Genomic DNA, 13,310 nt, shown 5'->3' on the forward strand with positions numbered 1-13,310 from the left:
CCAGCAGTAAGTTGACTCTTATGAAACCTTCAGAGGCTCCCAGGCCACCAAGAAGGTCCCCAGTGGGCTGAGGCAGAAGGGCGGACGGGGCGGAGGCTGGAGGTAGGCTCTCTTTCCCACCGGGCACCCCGGTTGACTCCACCCCCACGCCCAGGGCAGCTCTTCCTCCCTCGGGCCAGGGTGGGGGCTGCCAGTCACTGGGAATGCAAGGGGTGAGCCTCGGACCCCATCGGTGCTCAGGACTCGGAGAGGTAAAAATGGCAAGAGGAAATGCCCTCAGGCTGCCCTGGGGATGGCAAAAAGCAAAGGGGCGCAACCAGGCTGCCTGCGATGCTTGTGCAGAGGCCTCCGTGGTGGAGCAAGTCAGAGGGGAGGGGGCGCAAGGGTTGGGACAGGTCTGAGGGGCAGCACCCTCCCCCAGCCCTGGGGGAGCCAGCCCTGGGGGAGGAAAGGGGACTCGGAAAAGGTTTAGCATCTGTAAACCTGAGGATCCGTGCCCCCTAGAATGCAAACAAGCTCTAGGGAGCTGGAGGCCGGAGCCGCCAAGAACCCATCCAGGAAGCCAAGGGTGGGGGCAGGCATCTACCCTCCCGGCCCCACCTGGGCCTCAACTCTTCCTGGGAGAGGACGGACGAAAAGTCTGGAGGCAAGGCCGGAGAAGTCGAGACGGGTTCAGGGTTCAGCTTTAACACCATGGACAGCGGATCCCACTGCTGTGGGGAGCAGCATCAGGCTGAGGGTGGGTGTCCAGCGCCACAGGGCCGGCAGAGGCAGAGGGAGACGCAGTCTCTGATGAAGCTGAAACTGCCAGCTGCCCAGCGTCCTTCACTGTCCACCCCGGCCAGTGAGAGCGCCCGTCGCGAGCTGTGAGCCCCAAAGGTCTGGGGAGGTTTCCTGAGCGTGATGCACTGGGGGTATGCGTGGGGGGGTGGGTGCGTGCCTGCCTTGGGAGAGAGAAGGGTCGGTAAAGGGTGAAGGAATGAGGGCCAGCCCAAACGGTCAGGCTGAAGCTGCACCGAGGGGGAGGGGCAACCTGGCTGGTGGAGGACAAGCAGGTTTGGGGCAGAGCCACCCTGAGTCCCAACACCCTTCCCAGTTGGCTCTCCTTGCCCCGCAGTGCTGGAGAGGCTGAGAGGGAAGGAAGCAGGATGGCGCACCCAGGGCAGTGGGGTCAGTAGGTTCTGCTCTAAGGCAGATGGCGCAGGGGCTGGGCTGGCCTGGAGGGAAGGAGAGGGGCAGAGGCCTGCGGCCCACCCTAGGCCTGCAGCTCCCGCACGCTCTGCACCGCAACAAAGACCCATGGGGGAGGCATGAGGCGGTGTGACTTAGGAAAGCCGCTGATCCTTGGCCCTAGAGAGACAGATCAGGGTCAGCCCTCCGAAGGACCCTAAGGGGAGGGCACTCGCCCCGCAGTCAGCCCATGAGGTGTCTGTCGCCTGCGCTTCCGTGGTCTCTGGGGGCAAGAACTCCCCCCGCCTCGCCCCAGTCAGGACACAGTGAGAAAAGGGAGCCGTCTTTGACGAGGGGTCGCTGTCTCTCTCCTCCGCATAACCACCCAGCAAGGCCTGTGCCCCGTGGGCGCTGTGCTCCCTCCGCAAGCCCCTTCCCTTCCTCCGGGGGCTGGAGGGGCTGCTGGGAAATGACGGCGGGAACCTGCGGTGAAAGTCTGAGTTCAGAGGAGCGTCTGCGGGCGCGGCTGGCTGTGTGCGGTCGAGGCGTGGCTGGTGGGTGTCAGTGTGTGCCCAGAGCGGCTGTGGCCGGCGGGCTGCAGGAGGAGCACCCGCGTGGGCGCGGGCGGGGTTGGAGCGTGTGAGAGAGAGAGGTGTTTCCTTGGTCATCCGTGTGGCCACAGGGCGCCGGGCACGGTCCAGGATGCTCGAGGGCGGCGTCCATGTAAGCAGAGGAGCGCGCGGGGCGGGACGCGGCGTGTGCGCGGCGCGCGTGCCCCGCAGTTCTCAAGGACACCTCGGGGAGGCGGCGGCGGAGCTGGGGCCGGTGACGTCACCGCGCGCCCCAGTGATAATCGCCGGGTGCCCGAGCCGAGCGCGGATACGCGCGGAGGCAGCTGCTGCAGGCGCGGGGACAGTCGTGCCCGTTTCGGTCCGGGGGAGCAGGAGCTGGGCGCCCCGCAGCTGACCCCGCGGACGCTCGGCTCCCAGCCGGCCCGCGGTGCTCCGGAACTTGCCCGGCACCTTTGGCGGCGTCCCCGCGCCCTCCTCCCCCAGGCAGCGGCGTGTGGGGCCCGCGGGCACCGAGGAGAAGGCGGGAACGGGCAACGCTGGGGAGCGGAGGCGGAGACGGCGGCGGCCGAGGAGCTGCAGGCGTCGGCGGCAGCTCCCGCCCGGGACGGGTAACTGCGCTCGGGGCCGGGCCGGGGCGAATCCAGTGAGCGGCCTCTCCGGGTCTCGCCGTCTTTCTCCCCGCCAACAGCTCGAACCTTCTCGCCGGGCCCCGGCGCGCGGGGTGGGCGAGCTCGCTGGGCTGTAAAAAGAGACTGGTTTCATCTCTGAGCATCGAGATTCTTTCTTTTAACCGCATCCGTAGCGCACTCGTGGGTCCGGCGGGGAGGGGAGCGCAGCGCGGGGAGGGCGGCGGCGGAGAAGCTCGCGCTGGCCTGTCGGAGCGGGCTCTGCACCTCTCGCGGCCCGCGGAAGGCAGCTAGGCGCGCACACGCTCGCTCGCCTCCTCGCCGCGATTCCGCGGGGCGCCAGTCACCCAGGACGCCCCGAGGGGCTTGCTTGGGGCCCCCTCCCTGCTGCGGAAGGGGGAGAAGAGTGGGCTCCTCAGAGTTGGGGGCGGATCCGGGCTGGAGTCCGAGGAAGCACCGTCGGCGTGGCGCAGCACCCCCGCCCGCCCGCCCCGCGGCGAAGACGCCGGAGCGTTCGCGCCCTTTGGGCGAGGACCCCACGCGAGCCGGAGCCGCGGCCCCGACCCCGGCCCGGCCGCTCGCCACCCGCCGCAGCCCTGAGGGCCCCTCTACGTGTTCACAGCGGACCTTGATTTAATGTCTATACAATTAAGGCACGCGGTGAATGCCAAGAGAGGCGCCTCCGCCGCTCCTTTCTCATGGAAATGGCCCACGAGCCCGGCCGGCGCGGCGCCCCTCCCGCGGGAGGAAGGCGAGCCCGGCCCCCGGCGGCCCCTCGCGCCGCGGACAAATCCGACGAACAATGAGCCCGCCCAGAGGGCGGCCCAGCTGCCGGGCCGGGGACCTGGCCGCGGGACACAAAGGGGCCCGCATGTCTCGGGAGTCGCGGGGCGGGTGGAGGCGACCGAGGGGGAAGCCTGCGGCCCGGACGAAGCTGCGGCCACCCGGCCATAGCCCTCGGCCACGTGCGCCCGCAGCACGGAGCGCCAAAGAGCCCAGAGGGTGGCGGGGACCGAGAGGGCATCCGAGGGAGCGCGGGGGCCGGGAGACAAAGGGAGGGTCCGCGGGGAGCGGCGGAGTTGGGGGTGGGAGCCGGCGGGGGGTGGGGGTGCGCCACGCGCCGGGGAATCGGCGGCCGCGGGGGCTCGGTTTGGGGAGGTCCGGCCACCCCGCGGGCGGGTCGGGGCGCTGTCCGCGGTGCTGGCGGCGGGGCGGCCCCTCGGGACAGGAGCCACGGGCGCGGGGCCACCTGCGTCCCGAGGGCCACTCGCCCCAACTGGCAGGCGCTCTGGGCAGTTGCCATGGCAACGAGGGAGGGGGTGGGGTAGGGTCTGAGGTCATTGCAAAGTCTCCCTGATCAGTCCCCGCGGCGGTGGGGTGGGGGGTGGCCCTTACTGAGCTCCTGGACCTGCCCCCGGGCCTCGAGGAGGAGGAGACTCGAAATGGGGGCGGGGGGAGGGGACACGTCTACACCTGCGTCCAGGGTCCAAACAAGGACAGGTGGATGCGCCGGACCGCAGCCCGCTCCAAACCTCACTCTAGACTGTGTGGGACCCAGGCACGTGAGGCTCTGCAGCCCAGGGGGAGGATGGCAGTCCCTCCCCCACCATCTGCAGCCGCAGTGACACCCACTCAGGTTTGCTGCAGGCATTTTTTTTCTGTCCTCAGGAGCCAGCGCCACCTGCTGGCACCCTGGCCCAAGCTGGGCCGCCACCTCCTCCTGCCTCCCTTCACCAGCCAGGCTCCCCTATCCCCGGGCTCCCCTACCAGCAACAGCGCCTTGGGTCACTCAGCTGCAGGGCTGTGCTGCTCAGGCCGATACAGTGACGGTCAGTGGGGGAGGTGACCACATGTGCCCCCTCCCCCCAGCAAGTCCCTGACCCGGGCTCTGCAGCTGCCAGTCTTTCTTCTTAACTGGGGTGAGGATGAGCCCCTCTGGCACCGGGCTCCAAGCCTGGGCAAGGGCCTTGGTCTCCCCCAGATTCTCCCAGCCCCGAGGGCCTAGGAGAGAGCAGCAAACAGGACAAAAGGAGCCACTAGGGTTTCAGGCCCTGGCCCCTGCACCCCACTCCCTCCTGCAGCTGCAGGGCAGGGAGCCTACCTCCCATCCTCTCCAGCTCGGGCCTGCAGTCCCTCCCTGTGACGCATGCTGCAGGCACACACAGAAGCCAGGGGCCTCCGTCTTCCCACCCCTACCCTGAACCGGGGTCACTGCAGAGCCCGAGGCCAGAGTCCTCCAAACCCCCTAGCCCCTGGAGGACAGGGAAGTGCCAGGTGGCTCCAGCGAGCCCCCGCCTGACCACGGCGCGGCAGAGCTGACCCCACAGCACTGACCTTGGGCTTCGCAGCCCCTTCTCCTTCCCTCCTCCATGAGGAATGCAGACGGCACGCTCCGGGACACCTCTGGTCCTGGGGGGAAGGGCCCCAGGGCCACTCCAGGACAGCACTCAAGGGACTGGGGAGTCAGCCTGGGTCCGGTGTCCCCGCTGGACATGGGCGGAGTGTGGCCCTGTCCAGCCTCAGCCTTCTCGGGGCTGCTCAGATCCTCCCTGACCTGGCAGTGCAGACCTTGCCCCAAGGGAGGTGCTCCCCTGGCTCTCTGGACGACGATGGGGCCGGGCGCTGTGCTTGCCCACCTCCCTTTCCTGGGGACCTTGTCCTGACCAGAATGCACCCTGAGTGGTCAGCCAGGCGGGGGCGGAGGGGTCACCTAGAGCTGAGGGCTGGCCCTCGGAACCTTCCCTGGGCTAGCTGGCATCTGGTAGGCTCACCCAGGAAGAAATTGGGGAGCTCCGTCCTCCTAAAACCTCCCCTAAGGAGGTCAGTGCACCTGCGCCTCAGGCCCCTGGGTGGTCTGCAGCTCTGAGAGTTCTCAGGGCCGCCACTGGGCAGCCTCAGACGCTGTCGCAGTGCAGGGAGGACCACGTGCCGCAGGACAGAGCCCAGACCTCGGCACTGAGCCCAGATCCTGCACTCTGCACCCAACACAGCCCTCAGTGTCCACGCTCAGCCTCCCCCTCCTCACATGCTGCCACACGTCCTCACACACAGTTACATGCTGTCACACGCTCCCACGCATACCCATGCTCACACAGCCCACTGAACCCACGCCAGCGGAAGAGCTGGGCCCCTGCCTAGTGCTAACGGCCCCAGCTCCTGGCCAGGCCCGACCCACAGGACACTCCCTGCAGAGGTGCTGGGGAGTCATCCTCAGCAAGCTTGGGCAAGTGCTCAGAACATCCTCCGAGGCAGGGTTGGCACCAGCCCCAGAGTGAGGCAAGTGAGGGGACAGGAGCAGAGGCGAGGGACCCCTGCTTGGCCTGCCCAAGGATCCGGCCCTGCGGAGAAGACTTCTCTGCTCTGAGTAAAATCTAAACCACCAAGGTTGGTGCTGCCTGCCCCCAGCCTCCTCCAAAACTCCTCCAGACCTGCCAGCACCGGCCCGCCCCCACGCAGCAGCAGAGAGGGAGGTGCTGCAGGGCCAGGCCGTGGTCAGCGGGGCTGGGGCAGCCACTCCCCTCACACTCCTGGTCCCCTCGGCCCTGCTCTGACCTCACCTCCTAGTCAGGGCCCCCTCAGTCCAGGCTGTGGCCAGGCCTCTGGCCAGTGTGGAGATTGGAGCTGGGCTCTCCAGGCTGCCTGCCCCCGGCTACCTCCAGCCTGGCCCATAAGCCTGGACACTAGTGGTGGGTGACCCCAGAGAGCACAGACCCTCAGCCCCAGGCACACACCCTGGAGCCTCCACAGGGGCCTCTTGGGCAGGCCAGGAAGAGCGCGCCACCCTCGGGAAAGCAGGAGCTCCCCTCGCACGCGGGCCCTGGCGCTGCATATCCGCACCTGCCTGGACTCTGGCCCACCATCCTTCTCAGCATCGTGTTCCCGGTGGACCTTGTCTTCTCCTCTGCACAAACAGAAGAACAAAATCCATGTGTCTCCTAGGGGTGGACGAGAGGCTGCTCCAGGGAGCCGAGCAGGGCATGTCTTAGGAGGAGAAAGGAAAGGACTCATTTGCATGGCCAGGCGTCACCCCTCCCACCTACGTTCCTACCACCATCCTCGCCATCCTCATCCCGGACAGGCACAGACCACCCCGGCTCCCTTGTGGGGAGTCAGCAGCAGCCAAGACAAGAATGGCCACAAAGATGGGCACACACCTGCCCTTGCCAGGTCTACACTCCACCCCAGCTGGCCAGGCTGATCCCCAAATCCTCCCCACCCAAGGAGCGCCCAGCAGGAAGGCAGGGGCTGGGGAACAGGAGCCGGAAGTGCTCAGAAGAGGCCCTCACAGGCCATTTCTGCAGATTCTCTGATAGGGTGGGCCACTAAAAGCCCAGGGTAGCTGAGCCCCCTCCCCTGGCCAGGGGCCAGAAATGGAGCTAGATGGAGACGCACAGCCCCTGGGTAGGTAGCAAGGCTCTGCTCACAGAGGCCAGGCCTCATCTCAGGTCCTCAGCTATGTGCAGCAGGCCGTTTCAGGCTGTGCCAGAGACCTGTGGGCCCCCCCTTGCCTAGCTCCTCACCTCAGGGGACACACTGCCTCCTGGCAGGGCTTGACCTCAAGGTCACCCCTCAGCAGGGGACACCACTCTGGCCCCAGAGTCCAGTGGACTCAGCATTTCAGCCTGGCCCCAGGGCAGCGCCTCCATACGAGTTTATGCCAGGAGCTCTAGAACTCGGGGGGCACCTGGATTGTCACTGGGTGTTGCTACAGACCCTCGTGCTGAGAGCCCCAAGCCAGGACAAGGACCCGTGACCAGCCCAGGGACGTCTAGCCCTGTGAGCAGAGTCTGCACCCCACAGGAATGGATGGCCAACAAGATGAGGCTTGGGACACTCTCAGCCCCAGGCTGTGCCCTGTTACAGCTCTAAAAGTACAGTCAACACTCGGCAGTGGGCATGGTGTCTGTAGGGTCAGGACAGGGCTGCTCCGTGAAGCACATGCACCAAGCTCAGGTAGAAGCTGCAAGTCCAGCCAGGCAGCACAGACCCCCATTCAGGTGCATGCAGGATGCTGCATGCCTCACCCCATGGAGACTTGGAACTGCAGGCCCACGCCCACCACATGAGGCTGTCTCGGAGCCGCTGCAGGATTCTGCACCTCGACAGGCCCGGGAGGGACCTCCAGCACTGCACGGGCAGCAGAGGCCAGCCCTGAAGGCCATCTGCATGCACGCGATGGCAGAGGCAGCCCCCTCCCCACTGGGAGAGAGCCCCCTGCCCCAGCACCTCAGACCAGGGGAGCAAGGACCCCCAGACCCACATGGGGTGAGGCCCCCGCACACCTGGATGCTCTCCATTCATTCCTTCAACACACATTTCCGAGCCCTTCGTAGGGGCTGGGCCACAAATCCTGCCAAAATCTGGGCAACCCTGCAGGGCATGGAACCCTGATGGGCAGGGAGAGTACAGGGTTCCTGCACTCCTCCCAGGAACCCTGCTGGACCTGAGTCTAGGACAGAGCAGGAGCATCTTCATGACAGCAGGCAGGAAGTCTCAGGCCTTACCCAATTCTTTCACCTCTCTGTACCTCTGTTTCTTCTTCTGTGGCTGGAGAGTAAGCTCAGACATGTTCACTCAGTAAACGTGAGCAGTTATCGTCACCATCAGCACCATCATCTCTACCATCATCACCATCATCGTCATCTCCACCATCCTCACCATCACCATCATCACCTCTATCATCTCCATTATCATCATCAACCTCAAGATGGGGCCACTCAAACTCCCTCTAGCTGGTCCTGTTTTCACTTCTTTGAAGCAATGAGGGTAGGCCAGCAGAATGAAGAGGATGCAGACCCCCTGGAACTATGGCCACCCAAAGGTCACTCAAAAGACCCATGTGTTCCTAGGAGGGTGACCGCATGCTAAGGACACAGGAGAGGTAGTGATGGGGTGGGACAAAGAGCTGAGAGTTGAGTGGTAAAGTGTGGGGCACTTAGTGACAGACACTGGGTGTGTGACGCTCAGGTCCCCAAGCCCCTGGGAAGACAGCTCTCCTCATGCTACGGAGGCCCCTAGCCATCACTGCCCAAGCAGCCTCAGCTGATCTTTAGGCAGTCTCCAATGTCCCTTACCCACAGTCCTCCAAAATGACAGGGGAAGAACTCTGTCTTGGCACACAGATCGCATCTCCCCAAGCACGTCACACTCAGAGGAGAGCAGGACCCCTAGGGCAAGCAGTCCTGCCTCCCGGCTTAGAAGGCATGGTGCCATCCCTCTCAGAGCCCACCTACCAAAGACTGGAGAGTGTCCCAAGAGCCCCTAGAAAGGCCTGTTTCCAGCCAAACCCCACTTCCCTCACTGGCAGAGCACTGAGGAGGTGCTCTTCCCCTGTACCCAGAAGGAGGAGAAGGCAGGATTGCCCCCAAGGGTCCTTGTTTCTCTTGGACCATTATTATCTTTACAACTGCCAGTGTTACCAGGGCCCGTGTGCGTGTGTGTGTGCGTGTGTTCATGTACGTTTGTGCATACATGTGTACATGGGTTGCATGTGTGCACACAATTGGGTGTTTCTGTATGCTCACGTGTGCATCTGTGCATTTATATGTATGTCAGTGTGCCTGTGCATGTGTGTGTGCATGCACAGAGCACAGAGGGCAGCTGGAGAGGAGAGAAGAACCAGCAACCCCTAGACCTCTGGACTCCCAGCCACTCCAAGCTCCAACTGGAAGGTTCTTCTCCACTCGCCCTGCCCCTCTCCAAACAGCCCTTCCGGCCTCAGCTTGATGTCCACCTTCTGGAGGCTTCCCTGACCACCCCAAGGGCAAGTGTTCCCAGGGCACAGCTCTCCTTGGGGTCATTTCCTTATACCACCTACTCCCTGAAGCTGCCCCAACCTGGAGTCCCTCACTAGCCACCAGGGCTGGTGACCGGCCAGGAGAGGCCGGACCAGAACACATCCCATCAGCTGGGGCTGCTCAAGATCTGCCTTCCTCTCCAGCCAGGTTCTGCCCGCCAGGCGGCGCCCCTCCACAGCCAGTGGGCAGAAAAACTGGACAGAGGCAAGAGCAGAGCTGGCTGCACAGCATGCCCCACCTGGGACCCCAGGCCACTGGGTGTGCACAGGAGCAGGGCCAGCCCCGAGCTTCACTGCCCCCACCCCCGAGCTGCCCTGGAGTCAAGGGATCTACAGGGGACCGTCCCAGTGAGGCTGGGTGGGCCATTTGTCTTCTGGCGGCACCCACATTTACTCCCACCCTCCAGCGCCCCTGGCCTCTGTGCAGCCAGGACCCTGAGCCCCAGGAAGTTCCCCAGAAGGCTGGGGCCCTGCCCCTGGCTCTCGAAGGCGGGCACAGATGCGGAGCCTGCTTGGGGTAGGGCCATGGCTGAAGGAAGGAGCAGCTCTCAGCGGGCAGCTCAGGCACAGCCCCCCAGCCTCTGGCCTCCTTGCCCACTGCCCTGACCATATCCCTCTCAGACCACGCTCCCGTGCCCTCACCCACTCCCAACCTCCAGATGCAGATGCCCGGCTGCCTACTGCTCTCCTGTTGCTTGCAGCCCAGTGCCCTGTCCCCCCGACCTTCCCTTCCCGCCCAGGTATGGGCTCACCCTCCCGGCCCACTGTCCCAGTGCCTAAGCTGCTCCCCCAACCCCCACTCCCGGCTGCCCCTGCCCCGACTCTGGCCCTGCCTCAGGCTCTCAGCAGCCCTGCAGCCTGGCTCCTCCCACATCCTCCCCTTCTCGGGGAGGCCTACCCCGAGCACTGTCCACACCAGCCTTGTCCTTCCTCTCCAGAGATCCTGCAGCAGCAGGCTGCTGTCTGCTCACCCTCAGAATGAGCCCTGTGACCCGTGGGGGTCCTCACCCCCCAGCTGGCCCTGTGGCCCTCAGTGGCAAGGACTGTGTCACCAAGCCCTGTGCCCTTGAAAGCAGACAGTGAGCCGAACCTCAGAGGCTGACTGATTTCCAGGTTCTGGTGACTTTAGGGCTTGGGGGGCTGTGAGAGGCCCTTTGGGTCCCGCTTGAAGGAACAAATCTGCACCGAGTGGTGACAGGACTCACACGGCTGCACCAGGAGCAAACCTGGGCAGGTAGGAACCCAGACATCAGTGCTGTGGAGGGGAGAAGGGCAAAAGATGACATCCAGCCAAGCAAGAAGAGGCAGGCCACAGGAACTGGCCACTCACTGGCCAGCCCGTGAGTTGTGGCTGGAAATCGGCCTCTGACGGGATCGTCCTACGGTGCAGGCATGAGGCACAGAGACCCCGTCCTACCAGGGCCACATCAGAACCTCCACCAGCAGCTGTTCTAACACCTGGGTGCAGTGGTGCTAGCCCCCATGGTGGGGCGCAGATGGCAGCTGGCACTCGGGACACCACTCAGAGGACCGGCCTCCCCAGAGCTGGCAGTCAGTCTCACAGCAAGCAAGGAGACCACCTTGGTTGACCCCCGCAGTGGGAGTGGCCTTGTGGTGCCCGGGCCGCCCAAAGAAGCAGTGACCTGCTGAGCGTCCAGGACGGACGAAAGGGGTGTGTTTCTGGTGTCACCACCTCTGCCTCCAGGCCCGGCCCCAGGACCCCTGACCCTCCTCTGCCGGTGGGCACACCCTCCCTCTTTGTATGGCCCAGGGATTAAACCCGCATCCATGGGCCACTGCCCAGGGTTTCTCCGGCCACAAAGACATGCTCATGGTGCACTGCCCTGGGACAGCAATCACCAGCTATCCTCGATATCCTCCACCTCCAGCAGAGGCCATCAAGAAGCCAGCCACCCAGTGGACCCCGCAGGAAGGGGCAGGAGGGGGTGGCATCAACCCTGGGGCCTCCCCACCAGGCCTGTGAGGAGGTGGGGGAGGGGAGGTCAGTGGAGCATGGACCTTGAGGTTTCCTCAAGACACAGGGTGAGCGGCTGGGCTGAGAAGCCTCCCTCTGCCCCTAAATGCATAAAGGACATTGTCATGTTAATGACCAAACTGGAATCAGATGGCTCGTTGGTAAGTGTCACCATCGTGTCACATTCACTGAAGAGCCTGATGCGCTGTGATCAAATACACGCCAGGGTGTCTGCGTGAGAGATCCACGGCAGACCTCAAATGGTGCAGAAAACACACACACACATGCACACACATATGTAACATGCACACACGCACATGCACACGTGCACACACAGTAAGCAAATGGGGCAAAATTTTAACAAAAGCAAATCTAGAAAAAGGTATTCTCCGTACTATTCTTATTCTTCCAGCTTTTCTGTAAATTTGACACTATTTCCAAATTAAAAGTTTGAGAACAAGGACTGTGCCCTCCTCACCAGCCCCCCTCCTAACCCCCCCCACAACGTGCCTCTGTAGAGCTTCTCCTGACCTCAGGCCAAGCACGCCTCTCCAGGGAACCCAGGACCTCTCCAGAGCGGGGATGTCCACACCGAGTGCAGAGGCTTTGGCTCCCCACCTCCCGGTGCCTCAGCCCCGTCCCCAGGGTGTGCCAGGGCGCCCAAGACAGTCAGGCGGGAGTGAGGCCTCCCCACCGTGGAGCAGCACCCCCCAGGGACCTGGATGTTCTTGGAGCTCATGAAGCCCACCCTCCTGACCTCTCTACCTAGACTGAGAAAAGGTGCCTGCTCCCTTCTCAGGCTCCCACCAAGACACAGTGCCAAGCTGGCCATGCCTGCCAACCCCTCCCGCCAGCCCCTACAGATGCCCATGCCCATCACTAACCCAATCCAAGCAGACTGACAGTTTGGACAGAAGAGACGGCGTCGGGTCTCCTCCTGCCCGACACCTGGGAGGTGGGAGGGCCACTGTCTGGGCTGGATGCCGGCCCCAGGACAGATCTCGCCCAGAAGCACTGCGCCCTGGACCTCCATTGTGGCTAAGTCAAGGCCTGGGGAGAGCAGCTCTCCCCTCAACCTACAGAAAGCCCCACATTTCCGAGGCAGTGAAGCAGGGCTGAGGTGACGTGGTGCCCCTGTCCTCATAACAGGGGCCACCCACTGTCCCCTCATCTCCCTCCCCCTCACAGACTTCCAGGGTGCAGAGGGCAGAAATCGCCTCCCAGGTCGTCAGGCGGCAACAGCCCAGAACTGTCCATGGTGAGTGGTTGTGCCATTCCCTACCTGGAGGAGGTTCTCCTGCAGCCTCCCGGCTCCTGCACCCACACCGAGCCAGCACGGCCCTCAGGGCTCCTGCGTTCTACGTCTGTCAGGACGGGTGGCCTGCACCTGGCAGGAATGTCCTCTACCCAGGAGCATGGCACTTGGGTGCTTGGGTCCACCCTTGCATAGGACAACAGCCTCTGGCACCTCTTCGGAGCCTTTCTGCTTACAGCTGCCATGCTGAGCTCCTGAGGCCTCAGAGCCGAGGAGCTGGGGTCAGTCTCACACTGGTAGCACTTGGCATCTGTGTCTGAGTGCCCCGGATGTTGCCCGTGTGCCTGGAGCTCTGGCTAGCTGTTGACAGAGGTTGGTCATCCTTTGATTCCGGGTTGACTGGACATTAGGGGGCGTGACCACAGACACCCCTGTAGGTGATCCAGAGTGCGGTCGTGGGAGGCCTCGTGACCCTGCCAGAGCCAGAGGACTTCAGATTTGTTCTGAGACCTGGACACCTGGTGCCACCACAGGTGCCAACAGGTTAGGGCACCTCTCTGGTCACTCCTGGAGCCGCCCTTCAGGAAGGCCACCTCTCAGAGGTGAAGCCTGGTCCAGCGCTGGCTCTCCCCACTTGAGCAGGAGGCCCTCTGTGCCTGCCGCAGGAAGGAGGCGTCTCAACAGTCACCTCCCAGCGTGCGGCCACTCTCCCTGTCGCGTCTGGACCTGGACCCTCTCCCCAGGGTCCTTTCCAATACAGATGAACTCTGAGAGAAGACACTCCACTGGGTGTTCCTTTAGCTCAAAAAATTTCACCACGTGACTCTCAGTAGAATTACTATAGAAAAATACGATGCAGGATGATTCAAATACCTTTTCTAACACACTGGTTTCAGGAAAAAAAACTGAACACGCA

The 13,310-nt window shown here is 63.8% G+C and overlaps 1 long non-coding RNA gene across 1 annotated transcript; it reads left to right on the top strand.

The window, feature by feature from the left end:
* Positions 1–965: 965 nt before the first annotated feature.
* Positions 966–2,510, top strand: LOC139078019 (uncharacterized). Its single transcript, XR_011530700.1, has 2 exons — positions 966–1,893; positions 2,226–2,510. It is a non-coding gene; the product is annotated as an uncharacterized lncRNA (long non-coding RNA).
* Positions 2,511–13,310: the final 10,800 nt, after the last annotated feature.

This window comes from Equus przewalskii, chromosome 21 (assembly GCF_037783145.1).
Source record: "Equus przewalskii isolate Varuska chromosome 21, EquPr2, whole genome shotgun sequence".
Taxonomy (NCBI): Eukaryota; Metazoa; Chordata; class Mammalia; order Perissodactyla; family Equidae; genus Equus; species Equus przewalskii.